A 20973-nucleotide genomic window follows, 5' to 3' on the forward strand; every position below is an offset into this window, starting at 1 on the left:
TGCGGTCCTCCCCTACCTGGGAGCGAACCTCCTCCGTCCCAGTCTCCCCATCACAGTTCCCTCCCCCCATCCTTTCTAGTTTAAAGTCCCCCTGGTAGCCTTAGCCAGTCTTCCCGCCAAGATATTAGTCCCCCTGGTATTTAAGTGCCACCCGTCCCTACTATACAGGTCCCACCTACCCCTAAAGAGGTCCCAGTGATCTAGGAACCGAAATCCCTGCCCTCTACACCAGTCCCTCAGCCACGCATTCACCCTCCACCTCATTTCATTTCTTCCCTCATTCTCCCGTGGCACAGGCAGCAATCCTGAGATTACTACCATCGCTTTTCTCTTCCTCAGCTGCCTACCCAGTTCCCTATAGTCCCTTTTCACGAGTGCCTCCCTCTTCTTGCCTACGTCAGTAGTACCTATATGTACTACAACCTCTGGTTCCTCACCCTCTCCTTTCAGGATGTCTGGGACACGCCCAGAGACATCCCGAATCCCAGCCCCAGGGAGACAAACCACCATCCGCGACTCCCTTCTACGTCCACAAAAACGCCTGTCCGCCCCCCTCACTGTGGAGTCCCCTATTAAAACTACTTTTCTGCTCTCTTTTTTGATTTTTTGGCTCACTGGCTCAGCTCCAGAGACCTGGCCACCGCTTCCTCCCTCAGATGAGCTGTCCCCCCCAGTAGTACTCAGGCCGGAGTACTTATTTTGAAGGGGGACATCCACCGGAGTGCTCTCCATCACCCGTGTTTTCCCCTTCCTAATAGTTACCCAAGTGCCCTCATCCCATTGCCCTGGTGTGACTACTTGTTTATAGCTCCTATCTATAACCTCCTCGCTCTCCCGAACGAGCCGAAGGTCCTCGAGCTGCATTTGCAGCTCCTTAACCTGGTTTCGTAGGGCCTACAGCTCCACACATACATCTCTTTCCAGATTTAGCACATGATGCAGGATTTTGGAGCTTTTTAAAGACCTGCTGAGAACTCATACTTTGAATCATTGGATTAAAAATCAGAGGCTTCCCAGTCCTGGAACTTTCAGCACACCTCTGGAGAGAGAGACACTGCCTGCTTCTAACTAGCAATTCTCAGACAGCAGAGTTTCCAACTCCAGAGAGAGGGAAACAAGAAGCAATGCTTTCTGTCTCAAGTCCAGACAGCTTCCGAGCAAAATGAAACTAAAGCCTTGGACTTTTCTGTGGAAAGAAACTATACCCTGGGCGTCACCTGACCTGTCAATCATCCTCTAATCAAGCCCCCATCAGCACTCCCAAGGGATCATTGAAACGCTAGGGCACTGCATTAGCCCAGATTAAAAACAACCAAGATGTCCATTATATTGTTTCAGCAACAATTAGAGGACACCAGCTACAGACAAAACGGTGCCAATAAAACTTGCAAAAGACCTGTTCAAAAAATCTGCAGAGAAATATGATTAAAAGGCATAGTTTTGTCGCACTTGACTCCCTTGTTCATCAGAAGGTGTAACTCAGCCCTGAATATATGCAATAATTCAGCCTCCAATGCTTGTTGAGGCAGAGAATTTCAAAACCTACTGACCCTCAAAGAGAAAACTTCCCTCCTATATCTGTCTTAAATAAGAGACCCCTTATTTTGAAACTGTGCCCCCCACCTCCCCTCCCAATTCTGGACCTTCCCACAAGAGGAAACACGCTCTCAACATCTATCCTGTCAAACCTCCTCAGATTCTTAGATATTTCAATAACCTGAATTCTTTTGAACTCCAAAGAGTAGAGGCCCAACCTCTCCTCATGAGATAATACATTCATCCAAGGAATCAACCTCGCGAATCTTCTCTGAACAGCTTCCAACTGCAAATGCATCCCTCCTGAAGTTAGGTGACCAAAACTGAACACAGTACTCCACGTGTGGTCTCACCAATATGCTTTCTACCCACATCTCCTCCCTCAAGTTGCCCAGCTGAGATTGAGAGATGAGTATCTGAGTGGCTTGAACAGGAGGGTGGCTACAGAATTTTTTGTTTAATTTATTCATGAGACATGGGCATTGCTGGCTGGCATTTATTGCCCATTCCCTGGTTGTCCTGGAGGGCAGTTGAGAATAAAACACATTGCTGTGGCTCTGGGGTCACATGTAGGCCAGACCAAGTAAAGACAGCAGACGTCCTTCCCTAAAGAACATGAGTGAGCCAGGTGTGTTTCTCCGACAATTGGCAATTGTTTCATATTCATCAGTAGACTCTTAATTCCAGATAATTATATTCAATTTAAATTCCACTCTCTGCCATGATGGGATTCAAACCCATGTTCCCTGAATATTAGCTGAATCTCTGGATTAATATTCTTAGCGATAATACCAGTAGGCCATCACCTTCACAAGGCTTTAGTGAAGGCATTTTACAGAAGGCATCTTCCAGACTGAACATTGAGATCGACAACTTCAGAGCATGAACTTTCTCCTCCACCTTCACCCCATTTCCATTTATTTTGCTTCATTTTGCTTCTCATTCATCCATTTTTATCATCATTTTTCCACTTCTCCATTCCAACTCCCTTTATTGCCCCCTCCCCACCACTTCAAGGCAACTGCCACACTCCTCAGGCAGTCCCTTAACCATCTGTACTTCTGTTCTCCCCACTCTCACATCCTGATCAGTTAACAGACACTATTAACACATTCTCAGCCTTCTGTATCCCCACTTACATTCTCTTTGTCCAATTCTACACCTCCCTACACCCTTATCATATAAAACTCTGCTGATTCTCTTTGCTCTCAGCTCTGGTGATTGATCAGCCAGACTGAAGGTTGGCTCTATTCTCTCTCCACAGATGCTGTCAGACCTGCTGAGATTTTCCAGCATTTTCTGTTTTTGTTTCAGATTCCAGCATCTGCAGTATTTGGCTTTTATTTTGCTAGTTTAATGACCAGTTAAGGATAACCTTGTACTGTGATCCCACATCCGCGAAGGTGTGGTTTAAGATAGTCTAAAATAGTTCCTATGGAATAACCTGCTGGATTATCAGAAAACCTCTGCCCAACTTTTGAAAAGAGTTTAATTGTCCTTTTCAGCAGCGGTCGAAAGGACCCACAGCTCGGACAAGAGCAGCGTGTTTTGCTCTTTCATATAACTTCTATGCCATACCTTACCAATTTTGTTTTGTTATACTTGGACAGAATTGTGGGCAAATGAAGCATCAGTTGTGCCCAGAGGGCTGCGGGACCTGGCACTGAGCCAGAAAACACACTTCATCACTCCAAGGTATACAGCAATGCCACAAAATGTCCAACAAGGCATACAAGATAACAGACACTGTCTCTTCACACTGGTTTACCACAAACATTGGCATACTCTTCACCCTCTTAAAGCTATGTTACTGCATCAAACCCTTCATATTGTTGGCTAAGTCAGGATGGGGAGAATCCAACTCAACATCTTACAGAAGGCTACCTCGTTCCCTTCACAGCAATCGCTCAGATCCATAAATTCCCTCTCCTCACTTTAAACAGTCACACGTTCCCATATTTACAACCTTTTGCAGTTTCTTGCAATCTTGGTCAGAGCAGGAGCCACACCAAACTGTGGTACATCCGGAAAGGACGGTGCATCTGTAAAAGTTGATAAGAGCCCTAGCGGACATGCCAAATTTCCTTAGCCTCCTGAGAAAGTAAAGGCATGAATGTAGATCAGTTCACCACACAAACCAGCCTTCCATCCATTGACTCAGTCTTCACTTCCCACTGCCTCAGAAAAGCAGCCAGCATAATCAAGGACTTCACGCACCCTGGACATACTCTCTCCCACCTGCTTCCATTGGGAAAAAGATACAAAAGTCTGAGGTCATGTACCATCCAACTCAAGAACAACTTCTTCCCTGCTGCCATCAGACTTTTGAATGGACCTACCTAATATAAAGTTGATCTTTCTCTGCACCCTAATGTCTGTAACATTACATTCTACACCTCTCCTTTTCTTCTCCCCATTGTACACTATGAACAGTATGCTTTGTCTGTATAAAGCACAAGAGAAAATACTTTTCCTGGTATTCCAACGCATGCGACAATAATAAATCTAGTCAAATCAAATCCCTTATTTCACCCCTCCCATTCCACACAGTATGGACTCCTCAAACTGTTAGCTTTGTCCGTCTTCATGCAGAACAAATTTACACAGACCCCACATCATTGAAGATGTCTACCCCCAATCTTAAGTAGTTCAAGGAGAAAGCCTTAGAAATCAAGACCAAACACTTCACTTCTGGTGTAGGAGGTGACGAGATTGTCAGCATGAGGTTACTATCAAGATGGAATCTCCCTGAAGTGCCTTTTCTTTGACTTTTAAATCTCAGGGAAGGAATTAGGCCTCCACCTGACAATGCAGCGAATCCATCACATAGCAGGGAGGTTCAGAGGAGGAAAACTTTGGGCAAGCAGATGATGAGGACCAAGTCATCCAGTGGTTGCATTTGAAAGATGAGCCTGTTTCACAGGGCAGGACCACGTACCAGACCTTCATCTATCCCTAGCACAGGGTAGATGGTAGCAAAGTGGCAATATTACTAGACTAGTAAACTAGAGGCCCAGGCTAATGCATTGGGGCCATGGGTTCAAATCCTGCCATGGCAGCTAATTTAAATTCAACTAATTAATATATTTTGTAATTAAAAGCTCGTAGTCTCAGTAATGATGATCATGGAATGATCATTGGGTTGTGTAAAAATTCATCTGGTCAATAATGCCCTTTAGGGAAAGTAATCTGCCATCCTTACCCGGTCTGGCCTGCATGCAGGGTGACATGGTGGCACAATGCTGCCTCAATGTCAGGGACCCAGGTTCAATTCCCAGCTTGGGTCACAGTCTATGCAGAGTCTGTATGTTCTCCCCATATCTGTGTGAGAGTTTCCTCCGGGTGCTCCCATTTCCTCTCTCAGTCCGAAAGACGTGCTGGTTAGGTGCATTGGCCATGCTAAATTCTTGCTCAGTGCACCCGAACAGGCACTGGAGTGTGACGACTGCAGGATTTTTACAGTAACTTAATTGCAGTGTTAATGTAAACCTTACTTGCAACACTAATAAATCAACTTAAAAATGTGACTCCAGACCCACAGAAATTCTTAACTACTCTCAAGGGCTATTAGGGTGGGTAACAAATGCTGGCCACAAGTGAACAATAGAGAAAAAGTACACTCAGAATGGGGAGACAACACCAAAGTTGCCAAGGAACAACTTGACATGAGAGGAGGGTCACTTTCTATGAGCACATGAGGACTGCGCCACCTTCATCACCCTCCTGGAGTGTGGGTACATGCAGCTTGCAAAGGCATGACAACTGGTTTATAAAAGGTTATGCTCAGGGGTAGTTGATTAGATGTACTTACTGACTGGAACAAAATAACACACAGACTGACATGGAACTTTGTTTGTGATGGAGTTTAGACTGAAACAGGAAATCTTGCATTGATGTCTCCGCTGACATGATGACTATTGTCACAGCCATGATGGGGTAAAGAATTGTGTTGTTGTGTAAGGGCACGTCCTTTTATTGGCAATGAGGCTTAGAAGGAGACATGATGTGGAATTGCCAGCGTTGGATTAGGAGAGGCACAATAAATAGTCTCAACACCAGGTTAAAGTCCAACTGGTTTATTTGGTAGCACGAGCTTTCGGAGCGCTGCCCCTTCATTTGTGGACATGGCTGGCTTCTCCCAAGTCTCCCAAGTGCAGCCAATGTCTCCCAAGGACATTGGCTGCACACTAATAGTAATCAAGGTACCCCCTGATCATCCTGAAATCCTTGTTAATCAAATCATATCATAGAATCCCAACTAGACAATATTTACAATAAATTTAGTGCTTCATTTTATTTTATAAGTTACTTCAAGGCTAGCAATGGGGCTAAAGGGGTCAAGGGATATGAGGGGGCGAAGGTAGGATCAGGATATTAAATTTGATGATCAGCCATGATCAAAATGAATGGCGGAGCAGCCTCGAAGGGCTGAATGGCCTCCTCCACTTCTAGTTTCTATGTATGGTACAATCGTTCAACTTGTACATTTCATTTTTCTAGATGGGAAATGTCTGAAGGAACCTAACGCCCAGGTCAACATGGATTTCCATAATTCGCTCAAAGTTGTTGCATTTAAAGTCATGATTTTAAGTGAGGACTAAGGTATTCCTAAAATTCAGGATCCTGTACAACATTTTAATCATTTCTTCTAACCTGATGTTTCCAATGATCTGTACACATAACCCCTAGGTCTCTCTGTTGTTGTGTGTCCTTTGAAATTATATCCTTTGTTTTACATTGCCTCTCTTCATTCTTCCTCCTAGAATGTATCATTTGACATGTCTAGGCATTAAATGTTGATGCCACTCATCTGCCCATTTCGCCAGCCCGTGTCCTCTTGAAGTCTACCACTATCCTCCTCACAAATATTCCGATTTCACTATTGTTCCAAGTTTTGTGTCATCTACAATTTTTGAAATTATGCCCTATCTAGATCATTAGCATACATTAAGAAAAGCAGTGATGCTGGTACATACCCCTGGGTGAACCATCCTCTGTTTCTTGTCATTCAGCCAATTTTGTTTCGTACCTTAAATTTCCTTTTAATTCCATCATTAAATTTTGCTGATGGGTCTCTTATATGGCATTTTTTCAAGCACCTTTTGGAAATCCATGTACGCCACAGTAACCGCATCACCATCATTAACTCTCACTGTTACCTCATCAGAAAATTCAATCGTGTTAGTCAATCATGACTCCCCTCCAAAAAATCCATGCTAGCTTTCCTTAATTAATCTATACTTATCCAATGTCCATTAATGGTGTCCCAGTTTACCGTTTCAAAAGCATTTCTACTACCATAGTTAAACTGACTGGTCAGTAATTGCCTCAGTTATCCGGGCATTTCTTTTATAACTTCTGTAATTCTCCACTTCACTGCTACCACTTGTGTATCAAAAGGAGACTGGAGGATTATGGTCAGGACTGCTGCAATTTCCACTGTTATTTCTCTGCAATCTTGAATGTACCCAATCCAGTTCTGATAACTTATTAATTTTAAGTACAAGCTTCCTTTCTAATATCCACTCTTTATCGGTTTTAAACTTTCAGCTACCTCTCCTTTCACTAAGGCTTTGACTACATCCTCTTCATTGGTAAAAGCAGATGCAAATATTGAAGAGACCTTGTCCAAATGCAGCAAGATCTGGACAATATCCAAGTTTGGCCCAACAAGTGGCAAGTAACATTCATACCACAGTGTCAGGCAACGATCAGAACTAACAAGAGAGAATCTAATCTTCGCCCCTTGAGGCGCACACAAATTCGTCAACTTGGGCACAAAATTGTTCGAAGGAATTAGCCAATTTGCACATGAATCACAATCATGACTGCAAATGTTGATAACATTGAGGATATGTTTTCATAGATTTAGGTCAGAATTCTCTGATCTTGTAAACCCTGCCACCGGGAACAGAGAATTCAACTCGCAGCCAAATCTCCGTTCACTGCAGAGGAACTGGAAAATCCCAGCCACGGGCAAGGTCGGAGAATTCTGGCTTTCATTGCTGCTAGTTGGATATTATTATGTTTCTGAATTAGGAGCAAGCGTGAATTCATCAAATTCCTCGAGAACTTTATTGTCAACAGCATGCTCCATTTATACCCGTGAAGACAACAAAGAACGGTCAACGGTAAAGAGCAACCCATGAGGACAGGAGAGCGTGAAGGCTACCTACCGACCAGAGTTGAAGAGGAGAGGCTTATGAAAGCAAGTGGAGACAAACTAGAAGGATTCCAGCAGCCAGGACTGAAGAAACAGCCATCAATGATGGAACACTCAAATAGAAATCTCTGCCAGTAAATTGGGTATCATTAGCAGTTTCATGTACGAAGCCCTGTAGTTTATATCACCACGATCAAAAGGGACAGCACATAAAATCCTCTCACCGTAACACATGCTGCCATATCCACTCACTTTATAATCCAACTCCTTGAAGCAGTATCATCGAGCGTCTATTGTTTTTCTCTATCTAATCTCCACCCACAGCCAAACAGTTGTTCAACATTAATTCTAAAAAAATCAACAGACTTTGGAGGAACATTCAGCCAATTAATCGCAGGCAAAACACAGGCGGGCACAATCGCTGTTTATTCAAATATTATCATTACTTCAGAATTGTTGTGATTGGGGTTTCAGGGAAAGGAAAATGTCGTACTGTTTGTGACTGGCTGCCTGGAGGAATATGAAGTCATTCAAGTAAGCAAACTGAATTAAACAGACCACACATTGTTTTACTGGATGACCCTCAGCCTCTGATATGGTGGAAATCTTGTTGTTGCTGTTATGGGTTGGATGGTTTCAGATACTTTTTTGAAAGTCTAAATGTAGCAATCCCTGTGTGAAGCTAACCAGGCAATATGGAGCAGAAGGCAGTTCGTCAAAGCATTTAGCACAAACGAGTCCTCACACATCCATTTAACAATAGAGCAGGGTTAGAATAAGTAAAACCAGCTTTTATAAACATTTGACAGATTAATTAAACCACTTCATTACAAGTTTTTCCAACATTCAATGTCTTTGGCACCTGCACATGCAGCATTCTAGTTTAATGGGAATTATAGGCCGGTTAGTTTAACGTCTGTGGTAGGTAAAATGTTAGAATCCGTCATTAAGGAGGAAATTGCGAGGCATCTTGAAGGGAATTGCTTGATAGAGCAGACGCAGCACGGTTTCATTAAAGGGAAGTCGTGTCTGACAAATTTACTGGAGTTCTATGAGGATGTGTCTAGGGCGGTGGATAGAGGAGAGCTGGTGGATGTGGTCTTTCTGGATTTTCAGAAGGCATTTGACAAAGTACCTCATAAGAGGTTATTGCAGAAGGTCAGGGGACTTGGAGTTGGGGGTAAGGTGTTCGCGTGGATAGAGGATTGGTTGTCAAATAGGAGGCAGAGAGTGGGGGTCAACGGGTGCTATTCGGATTGGCGGATGGTGACTAGTGGAGTGCCCCAGGGGTCGGTGCTGGGGCCTCAGCTTTTTACCATTTATATAGACGATCTGGAGGAGGGAACCGAGTGTAGGGTGTCGAAATTTGCGGATGACACCAAGATTGGGGGAACGGTAAATTGTGCGGAGGGTGTGGAGAGTCTGCAGAAGGATCTAGATAGGCTGGGCGAATGGGCCAGGAAATGGCAAATGGAATTTAATGTTGGCAAGTGTGAGGTGGTCCACTTTGGTAGGAAGAATGGTAGGAAGGACTATTACTTACGTGGCGAAAAACTGCAGCAGACGACGGTGCAGAGGGACCTCGGGGTCCTTGTGCATGAGTCGCAAAAACCCAGCTTGCAGGTGCAGCAGGTGGTCAGGAAGGCGAATGGGATGCTGGCCTTCATAGCGAGGGGGATTGAATATAAAAGTAGGGAGGTCTTGCTGCAGCTGTATAGGGCATTGGTGAGGCCGCAGCTGGAGTACTGTGTGCAGTTTTGGGCGCCGTACTTACGCAAGGATATTTTGGCCTTGGAGGGAGTGCAGAGGAGGTTTACTAGGCTGATACCGGAGTTGAGGGGGTTGAGCTATGAGGAGAGGCTGAATAAACTAGGCTTGTACTCGTTGGAGTTTAGAAGAATGAGGGGAGATCTCATTGAGACGTATAAGATGATGAATGGGATGGATAGGATAGAGGTGGAGAGACTCTTCCCGCTCAAAAAAGACAGTAGGACTAGGGGGCACAGCCTCAAGATAAAGGGGGGGCGTTTTAGAACGGAGTTGAGGAGGAACTTCTTCACTCAAAGGGTGGTGAATCTCTGGAATTCTCTACCCGTTGAAGTGGTGGAGGCTGCCTCGCTAAATATTTTCAAGAAGCGGGTTGATGGGTTTTTGATAAGAGAGGAGATTAAGGGTTATGGGGAGAGGGCCGGAAAGTGGAACTGAGCCACGACAGATCAGCCATGATCTTATTGAATGGCGGGGCAGGCTCGAAGGGCTAGATGGCCTACTCCTGCTCCTATTTCTTATGTTCTTATGTTCTTATGTTCTTAATTTGAGAATTTGCCTGATAGGCCAATCAAAAGTTTATTAGTCTCATCTGTATACTGCTCACAACATCTTAAAAAAGTTTATTTGGCATCTGCTGTGTGGAGCTATAATGTCGGCAAATGACGTCAGTTTGGTCAGGCCTGGTTTGTGGGTGAAATGATCCCACATTGCCTGCTCTCAGTCTTACCCTGATGCTACACATGCTACAAAAATGAAGGACATCTGTGAGGAAACAAAAGGGATTGTTGCCACAACCTTTGATAAAATCTTAAATATGAATGTTGCATCAGAGGACTGCAGGGCAATAGAATACCTGTGTTCGAAAGGAGGGCAAGGACAAACAATGATCAGTTAGCCTAACGTCGACTGATGTCAGTAAGGGATAAATTTAAGATCCACTTATAATGGTATAGGTTAATGAAGGACATAGAATCCCTACGCTGCAGAAGGAGGCCATTTGGCCTATATAGTCTGCACTGACTCTCAGACAGACCATCTTACCCAGGCCCTATCCCCATAACCCCCTAACCTATACATCATGGGACACTAAGGGGCAATTTAGCATGGCCAAGCGACCTAGCTCACACATCTTTTGAGTGTGGGAGGAAATGCACACAATGTCAGTACAGAAATCAGTGCAAGAGGGCACCCCTCCCTCCCCCCTCGCCCCAGCCATTGCTGGCCTCCCGATTACTGGCCTTTGATCGCTGACTTTTCCCGCAACCCCGTTGATTACTGGTCTTCCCGACCACAGCCCCCTCCTTTCCCCATTGCTGGCCTACTGGACCTGCTCAGGCCAACCCTCATGTCCCCCCACCCACCGCCATCCAGACCCAATCTCCCCCCACAACCCAGCCAGCCCCAATCTTCCCCCTGCAGCCAGTCCCAATCTCCCAACCCTGTGCCCGGCCAGCCCTGACCCCGCCCCACCCCCCAACCCAGATGACCAGGCCCGATTGCCCTTCTCCCTCCGTCTCCCAACACCCCAAGTGCAGCGGGTCTCCCCCCAATAAGTCTTGCTCCTCAGTATGTCCCACCCTATTTGACCTCAACCACTCGGCACTGACCATTGCCTGGTGGGCAATGCCAGTTTGCTCCTTGGGCAGTGCCAGGGTGCCAGGCTAGCACCACCCAATGGGCACCCCCTTACCTCTGATCTCCCGGGAGGGACCTCAATGGCAGGACAGGATGCCTGTTCCTCATTAGTGGGGAGCAGTTAGGAACATCTCCCAGCAGAAGCTGGGGGGGGAGGGTGTGGTGTGGTGTGGTGTGGGGGAGAAACACTAACAGGCCCACATGATAATCAGCTCCCCACTGATTCCCAGCACAGAGCTGATTGTGGTAAAGCAAAGCACTTGGGAGACTCACATTCAGCATAACACTGGTCACAAACCTCGCGAAAGGCGAATGTCTCTGACTGTGTTCTTTGGAGAAATAACGTGCATTGATAAATGAAGCACTGTAGGTGGGTATGGATATTCAAATGAAATTTGATAAAGGTGCCACTTAAAATGCTTGCTGATAAAACATAACAATTGTAAAGGGAATGTAGTGTTCACCGGGGTTCTGTTTTAGGATCATTATTTTAGGGCTTAATGTGAGGGTGCCAGATCAGAAACCCCATGTTATATTATGAAGCCAGACTGGACTCCAACAATTTTTCTATTTTAGCATAAATGTGAGGAAAGGATGCTTTACTCCAGGAGTAATTCCACGGACTAATTAGGGATCTTTTCAACAAAACAAGCTTGATCACAACACAGTTTAAGTATCACCTTAACAAAATGAAACAGTTTAACTCAACCATTAAGCAGTCTTTAAGCATGAAAAGAAACAACTCTTAGCCATTAAGCAATCTTTCTCTTGTAGACTTAAGCTCCACTTTTAAGATAGTTAGCAAATCCAGACATACTTGCTTTAACTTTTGTGTAGAGCTGAGATTTTGTTCTGAAAGACAGAGCTGCTTGCAGGTAATCCTCTCTCCAACAACTGAAACTCAAAAAGCTGTTTTCCTCAGCAACAAACAAAGCCCCTCCTATTTCTAATATCACATGACTATATGACCCTGTCAACCTCACTCACCTTTCCATTACTTTAATCAAGAAAACACCCCAAGAGTTCTTTTCTCTGGTAAACAAAAACTCATTAAGCCTTCTGCTAAACAAACACATGGCTAAAATGAGTAATTATCCTGCTTTCAGCATCTGCTGTCTTCCAGCCAGACAAACTGACTGCTTGTAACGAAACACTGAATCTTAAAGCAGCCTCCCCTTAAACATAAAATATATTAATAGCACAGTATCTTCACAGCAACATATAAAATGATGTAATTGGTTATATAGGGCGCAATATTGAAAATTTAGTGTTAACAACAAATGGCAAGTGCAGTAAACCATAAAGAATAATGGGCCTTTGGGGGATATAGAGAGAATTGTAAATTTGGCAGGTCGAACTCCATGTGGAAAACTGTTATAACTTGGCTTAGAGACTAAGGGGAGGACATATGCAATAAATGGTAAAAGGTTTGGATGAGCAGAAAGACTTAGAGCTTCAGATTCACAAACCTATACAAATGAGTTAGCAAGATGATCAAATAAAAAACAGAAAATAAAACATCTGGGCTGCAAGTGCAAATGGCTGGTGCACAAATCAAAGCAATAGTATTGCACCTTTGCAAATCATTAGCCAGGCTATAGTTAGAACATTGTTTGATTTAATTTGATTTGATTTATTATTTTGTCACATGGATTAGTATGCAGCAAAAAGTATTGTTTCTTACATGCTGTACAGACAAAGCATAAGGATATGAGAGAGTGCAGAATGTACTGTTACAGTCATAGCTAGGATGTAGAGAAAGATCAGCTTAATGCAAGGTAGATCCATTCAGAAGTCTGATGGCAGCAGGGAAGAAGTTGTTCTTGAGTTGTTTGCGACGTGATCTCAGACTTTTGCATCTTTTTCCCAATGGAAGAAGGTGGAAGGGAGAATGCCCAGGGTGCGTGGAGTCCTTCCTTATGCTGGCTGCTTTGCTGAGGCAGCGGGAAGTGTAGACAGAGTCAATGGATGGGAGGCAGGTTTGCATGAGTATAAGAGAGTATAAATAGAGGAAAGAAATTTAAGTTGTTTGACACAGTACGCCCCATCATGATGGATAGTAGAAGTAAAATCTGTAAGAGCTTTGAACAAGGAAGTGGACTAATTATTTGAAGATGAAGAATTTAGATGGATATTGGGAAAGGGCAAGGAAAGGAGGGAGATGCTAACTCCTTTAAGGAAGAACATACATGATGGGTCAAATTATCTCATTCTATGCTTTAAAAAATTATATACTTTTTTATTCATTCATAGACATGGGTGTTGCTAACTGGCCAGCATTTATTCACCATCCCTCGTCACCCTTAAACTGATTGGCTTGCTAGGCCATTTCAGAGGACGGATGAGAAGTAACCACATTGAACAAAGAACAAAGAAAATTATAGCACAGGAAATTACAGGGTCTCCAAGCCTGCACCAACCATGCTGCCCAACTTAACTGAAACCTCCTACCCTTCAGGGGATGTTATCTCTCTATTCCCATCCTATCCATGTACTTATCAAGACACCCCTTAAAAGTCACGACTGCATCCACTTCCACTACCTCCGCTGGCAATGAGTTCCAGGCACCCAATACTCTGTGTAAAAAATCTGCCTCATACATGTCCTTTAAACTTGCACCTCGCACCTTAAACCTGTGTCCCCTAGTAATTGACTCTTCCACCCTGGGAAAAAGCATCTGACTCTTCACTCTGTCCATGCTTCTCATAATCTTGTAGACTTCTATCAGGTCGTCCCTCAACCTCCGTCGCTCCAGTGAGGACAAACCAAGTTTCTCCAACCTCTCCTCATAGCTAATGTCCTCCACACCTGGTAACATCATGGCAAATCTTTTCTGTACCCCCTCCAAAGCCTCCACATCCTTTTTGGTAGTGTGGCGACCAGAACCGAACACTATATTCCAAGTGCTGCCTAACAAAGGTTCTATAAAGCTGCAACATGACTTGCCAATGTTTAAACTCAATATCCAGGCTGATGAAGGCAAGCATGCCGTATGCCTTCTTGACTACCTTCTCCACCTATATTGCCACTTCAGTTACCTGTGTACCTGTGTACCAGATCCCTTTGCCTAGCAGTACTCTTAAGGATTCTGCCATTTACTGTATATTTCCTATCTGTATTAGACGTTCCAAAATGCATTACCTCCCATTTGTCCAGATTAAACTCCATCTGCCATCTCTCTGCCCAAGTCTCCAATTAATCTATATCTTGCTGTATCCCCTGATGGTCTTCATCGCTATCCACAAATCCACCAATCTTTGTGTCATCTGTAAACTTACTAATCAATCCAGTTACATTTTCCTCCAAATCATTTATATATATATATATATATAACAAACAGCAAAGGTCCCAGCACTAATCCCTGAGGAACACCACTTGTTCCTCAGGGATCTGCGCTGTGGTCATGGAGTCACGTGTAGGCTAGATCAGGTAAGGACAGTACATTTCCTTCTCTAAAGGATATTAGAGAACCAGATGGGTTTTTCCAACAATCAACAATGGTTTCATGGTCATCAGTAGATTCTTAATTCCAGATTCTTTTGTTGAATTCAAATTCAAATGACTGGATTCAAACCTGGGTCCTCAATACATTAGTTGAGTTTTTGGATTAATAGTCTAGTGATAAAATCACTGCGCCATCGCCTCCCCTTGCAGCCTTACGAGAACCTGCAAAAACACTTAGCGATCTACAATACAGCTGTTTACAACACTGAGATTATGCTACAATACATCTTGACGTTGAGTGCGTGGTGCCAAGCAGATATTACTGTGGCTGATATAACCAGGTTGGCATTCATTGCGAGAGGTTTCTTGTACAATTGTTGTTGCAAATATAGAGGGCCTTGGTGAGGCCACACCCAGAATATTGTGTGCAGTTTTGGTCTCCTTTTCTGAGGAAGGATGTTCTTACTCTTGAGCGAGTGCAGCGAAGGTTTACCAGGCAGATTCCGGGGATGGTGGGACTGATGTATGAGGAGAGATTGACTAGGTTAGGATAATTTTGCTGGAGTTCAAATGAATAAGGGGGAGTGTCATTGAGATTTATAAAATATAACAGATCTAGACAGGGTAGATGCAGGGAAGATATTCTCGATGGTGGGGAAGTCCAGAACCAGGGGTTACAGTTTGAGGGTAAGGGTAGACCATTTGGACAGAGATGAGGAGACATTTCTTCTCCAAAGAGTGGTGAACCTGTGGAATTCATTATCACAGGAAGTTGTTGATGCCAAAACTTTGAATGTATTCAAGAGGCAGCTAGATATTGCACTTGGGGCGAATGGGATGAAAGGTTATGGGGAGAAAGCAGGATTAGGCTATTGAGTTGGACGATCAGCCATGATCGTAATGAGTGTCGGAACTGGCTCGAAGGGCCAAATGGCCTCAGCCTATTCCTATCTTCTATGTTATGTTTCGATGTTGCACGTGAAAATTGGGTACTGCTCCAAATAAATGGGCAGCAAGTTTGAATTGCAGATGTTGGTTTGTTTGTGCTTTAGTATTGAAAGCATTGTTTTGCTGTTCTTAATGCAGAATTATGCAGAATAACAAGCAAAGTTAGGCCCTCACACTCTAGAAACATCTGGCAGAACCCTGAGCAGATCTCATAAACGGTAGCAAAGATTGTCAGACATTAGGCCTCTCTGTACAGTGGGTACGTTGTGATATGTTCAATCTTTGTGTAGTTTTTTTTAGCTTCAAGGCTTAAATGGCAGAAGTTGCATCAGTCACCCTTGGAAAGCAGTCAAGTGTTTTCCTTTGAAGGTGATTGGATTGATGGGAGATTTTATTCAGCGCATTTTTTTTTTCAAAATCCCACATTGGACTCAAGTGATTTGTGTCAGCGATTTAATAATCATTCCTGGATCTCTAAAAGTACACACCATCTAATAAATAAGTTATGACATGTTCCTCACTTTTGAGGGCTCTGTAAAGGATTCTGAATCAAGTGCTTAATTTATTCATAAAATAAGCTTGGAAAACGCAGCACACACGGTTCATGTACAATTCAGGAATTTTAATCTCCGATAAAATGTTTGGCCGAGAGGAGAAAATCTGCGCACCAGGTGTGTTGGTGAATGTCATGTGCCAAGCGTGAAAACATCACGCACACTGTTGTCGATTTCCAAACTGCGGTGCCCAAGCTGATGGGTCATCAATGAAAGCTGATGAACTCCAGGCATGTTCACAGAATCATAGAATCCCTACAGTGCAGAAAGAGGCCATTTGGCCCATCGGTTCTGCACCGACCACAATCCCACTCATGTCCCCTCCCCATAATCCCATGCATTTACCCCAGCTAGTCCCCCTGGCATCAAGGGGCAATTTTAACATGGCCAATCCACCTAACCCACACATCTTTAGACTGTGGGAGGAAACCGGAGCACCCAGAGGAAACCTACACAGACATGGGGAGAATGTGCAGTCTCCACACAATCAGTCACCCAAGGCTGGAATTGAACCCAGGTCCCTGGTGCTGTGAGACAGCAGTGCTAACCACTGTGCCACCCTCACGGGCACCTCTGTCACAGAAGCCATCGCATTCGCAACAAATGTTAAGTAAAAGCGGCACAGTGGTTAGCACTGTGGCTTTACAGCGTCAGGTACCTAGGTTTGATTCCCAGCTTGAGTCACTGTCTGTGTACATTCTCCCTGTATCTGCGTGGGATTTCTCTGGGTGCTCTGGTTTCCTCCCACAGTCCAAAGATGTGCAGGTTAGATGGATTGGCCATGCTAAATTGCCCGTTAGTGTCAGGGGGACTATCTGGGGTAAATGCATGGGGTTATGGGGATAATGGCTGGGTGGGATTGTGGTTAGTGCAGACTCTATTCGATGATCCTTATCCAAATTTCTGAATCCCTCACGTCGCTGACCCAGGACAAAAAAACAAAGTGAGGATATTTTGCTGTGGTTAAATGGAAAATACTTGTACTAAATCAAAGCAGAACATTATCTGAAGAATTAAATGGAGGCATTACTGTTTTTATCTCAAACTGCCTGAGTGTTAATTTACAATCACCCTCTCTGCTTCTGAATTAGCTGAAAATTCCAGCTGTTAGTTGTGGCAGTAAACGTGATGTTTCACAGTGAGACTTACTGCAATTCAACTTTTTTTTCTCTAAAAATAGAGCAAGGTATGAAATGTTTATTAACATTTTTGAAGCCAGTTAAAATTACTGACATACTTGACAACACTGCGTTCCACATCAAACACCATTTGCCTGAAATGGCCAGTTTTTTACCTGTGCCCACTTTAAAGTGATAGAATCACTTGATTCTATCATAGAATTCCTACTGTATAGAAGGAGGCCATTTGGTCCATCAAGCCTGCATTGACAACAATCCCATTCCAGGCCCAATTCCCCAAGTATTTACCCTGCTAATGCTCCTGACACTAAGAGCTAGTCAACCTAACCTGCACATCTCTGGAATGTGGGAGGAAACTGGAGCACCTGGAGGAAACCCACACAGGCACTGGAAGGACATGCAAACTCCACACAGACAGTGATCCGAGGTTGAATTTGAAACTGGGTCCTTGGTGCAGTGAGGCAGCCGTGCGAACCACTGTGCTACTGCGCTGCCCAAAACAAATACAATCAACCATGATACAATTCACAAGCAGTTCACTTATAGGTTGAGTTGTGAGATTTGTTTGATAAATTTTCAATAAGAATATTCCCAATCCATGTTATTTTCAAAAAATAAACTATAAGACCACAGCAATCTAAATCTGGGATTATATTTAGCAGACGCTGAGAATTCATTGGCAAAACTGTTCAGATAATCCTTCATCAGGTACTAGGCCCTAAGAATCCATTGGCGACCATGGACTTCCATTGAATTGGTCCATGGTCATGTGTGGCTAAGTACTACAGTGGTTTGCCATTGTCTTCTGCAGTGTGGCTGACTAGGAAACCTGCCCCTTTTACCATATGCCATCTGGATTATCGGAAGGATTTACAGGCCAATAAGCAACCTGTTTGGCTGTGCTAGTAACACACCTTCCGTGGCCATTGGGTTCCAGAATGGGACTTGAACTCAGAGCTTCTGGCCCAGAGGGAGGGATATACCACCCACTGCTCCGCAAGATCTTTCTGATCAGATAATAACAGAACAAAAAAAAGCAAGCTTTTATTAATGGGGATGGCTGGGACTGTTGTCAATGCAGATTTGATGGGCCGAATGGCCTCCTTCTCTACTGTAAGGGTTATATTGTTTTATGATGATTCCACAATTCTAATCCTGACTGTGACCCTTTAAGTATTATTTCAACCACATTGTGTTAAACAACTTCACATTTTTATTTCACACCAAATTTGGGGAAAAATAATATATTTTCATGACTAAGAGTGTGGATACATGGATGTTAACGGTTACTGCCTTCAGTTGATGCAGTGGCATCAGTTTTTTGTAAGTCGGAGTTGGTCCTCGATCAGTCGACACATTGTGATCATGTTATAATACCATTAAAAAAAATGTCCCCAGTAAGAAGACCCGAGAGCATCTGGCTGCAGAGAACACTGAATATATCTTTAAAGTTTATTTATTCGTGTCACAAGTAGGCTTACATTAACACTGCAATGAAGTTACAATGCAAATCCCCTAGTTGCCACAGTCTGGCGCCTGTTCAGATGCATTGAGGGAGAATGCACCTAATCAGCACATCTTTTGGATTGTAGGAGAAAACCGGGGCACTCGGAGGAAAGCTACACAGAGAATGTGCAGACTCCACACAGACCTAAGCTGGGTCCCTGGCGTTGTGAGGCAGCAGTGCTAACCACCGCGCTGCCCTACGTTTTGTACAGCCTTGGTGTATTAAGAAGTTCTTACCTTGTGTTATGCATGGCCAAAGGAAGAACAAGGTGTTATATTCCAGAGGATTTTGGCTCAGGTGGGAATTCATTCCAATGAACGTCTGCAGGGGGCACCACAGCGCTCAGGGTGAGGATCTCAACTGCAGTCTTACCACCAGCTTGAAACAGTGAGGACTTCCCAATGGAACCAATCGAGAGAAGTACTTTTCTTTTTGTGCTATACTCCAGAAAATGTGTTAGTGTATTGCGAGTGAAGGGAAGGAGGCTTTTGAGTTTAAAGTTTATTTATTAGTCACAAGTAAGGTTTACATTAACACTGCAATGAAGTTACTGTGAAATTCCCCTAGTTGTCACAACCTGTTGGGGTCAATGCACCTAGCCAGCATGACTTTCAGACTGTGGGAGGAAACCAGAGCACCCAGATGAAATCCATTTACCTTAGCTAGTCCCCCGGACACTAAGGGGAAATGTGGCATGGCAAATCCAGCTAACCCATATATCTTTGAAGTGTGAAGGAAACCAGAGCACCCAGAGGAAACCCATGCAGACATGGGGAGAATGTGTAAAGTCCACATAGACAGTGACATAAGCCGGGGATCGAACACTGGTCCCTGGCATTGTGAAACAGCAGTGCTCACCACTGTGCCACCATGCAGCCATTTTTTGAACAGCCATGGTATTCGAGCTCAGGAAAGTTTTGCCAAGAGACATTTGGAAACTCAAAGTGCAGCCTTTCTGACCGTTCTTCCATGTTTTAATAAACCATTAACACATTGATAGTTCAGCTGCTAGAACACAGGATGCCCAACCATCAGCAGTGGTCGAAACAAAATCCGTAAGAGCTTTTTGAATCATATTACACACTGCTCCTTGTGATTCATGAGTGGCATTGCCTTTTTGAAGAGGAAGATTCTTTAAAGACAGTGTAATTCTATACACTTTCTCCCTTCAAAACGTTGCCAACAGCTGCTACGATAGGAAATGAAAGCAGCTTTACTGTACCTGACTGAGAAACTAATAAACGGATTTGTCAATGCAATGTCTTCAACAGAAATCATTCCTATTTTCTTCACATTTGAATGTTCCTGTTGCATGCTGTTAATCTCTAACACACTCAAACCTTTGCATTGCATATCCCTGATGGGCACGCTGTTTCCAGAATTTAAAAGCAATGGGAAGATGTACAAAGAAATAGTAAGACATCCAATTTATTGACGCAGCTTCAGTAAGGAGAACTGCAGTTTGTGCCTCTCTGGCTTGTTCTCCAATATCCAATGTGTTACAGCAACAATAACTAGAATAGGATCCCCCAAAATGCAGCAGAAACATATAGAATCCCTACAGTACAGCAGGAGGCCATTTGGCCTTTCGAGTCTCAACGATCTCACCTAGGTCTTATCCCTGTAACTCCGCACACTTACCCAGCTAATCCCCCTGAATCCAAGGGGCAATTTAACATGGCCAATCCACCTAACCTGCACATCTTTGGCGTGTGGGAGGAAACAGCTCACCCAGAGGAAACCCACGCAGACACGGGGAGAATGTGCAGACTCCCCACAGACCGTGATCCAAGACTGGAATCGAACCCGAGTCTCTGGTGCTGTGAGGCAGCAGTGCTAACCACCGTGCCGTCCTTACATTTATCAAGCACCTTTGATGTACTGTAGCGTTTCAAGGTGCTTATCAACTGATATTTCAGTTACCCAAAGCTTGTTGAGCAACATTATGTCTCATGAGGTAAGTTTACCAAACTTGTGCACTCGGGTAGGCATGACGACGTGGTCATTAATGCACTGACATTTCTGTTGAGTTCCAACCTAATTTGGAAATGTTCAAACGTCAAATTGAAGAATAATAGTCAGCACCATATCAGCAACGTTTGAAGCTTTAAGACATGACTGATGTCATGCCAATTGCTGGTCAGCTGGTCCTATTGTCTAATGGCTGCAGTCAAATGAGTTATGGCAGGAATAATTAATTACCAAATAAACTATGCTGTCATATCTAGGGACTAACAATAACATCACTCTATGTCTTTCCCAGTGTATAAATTTGGC

This window comes from Carcharhinus amblyrhynchos, chromosome 21 (genome assembly GCF_965287045.1).
Source record: "Carcharhinus amblyrhynchos chromosome 21, sCarAmb.v2.hapA, whole genome shotgun sequence".
NCBI lineage: Eukaryota > Metazoa > Chordata > Chondrichthyes > Carcharhiniformes > Carcharhinidae > Carcharhinus > Carcharhinus amblyrhynchos.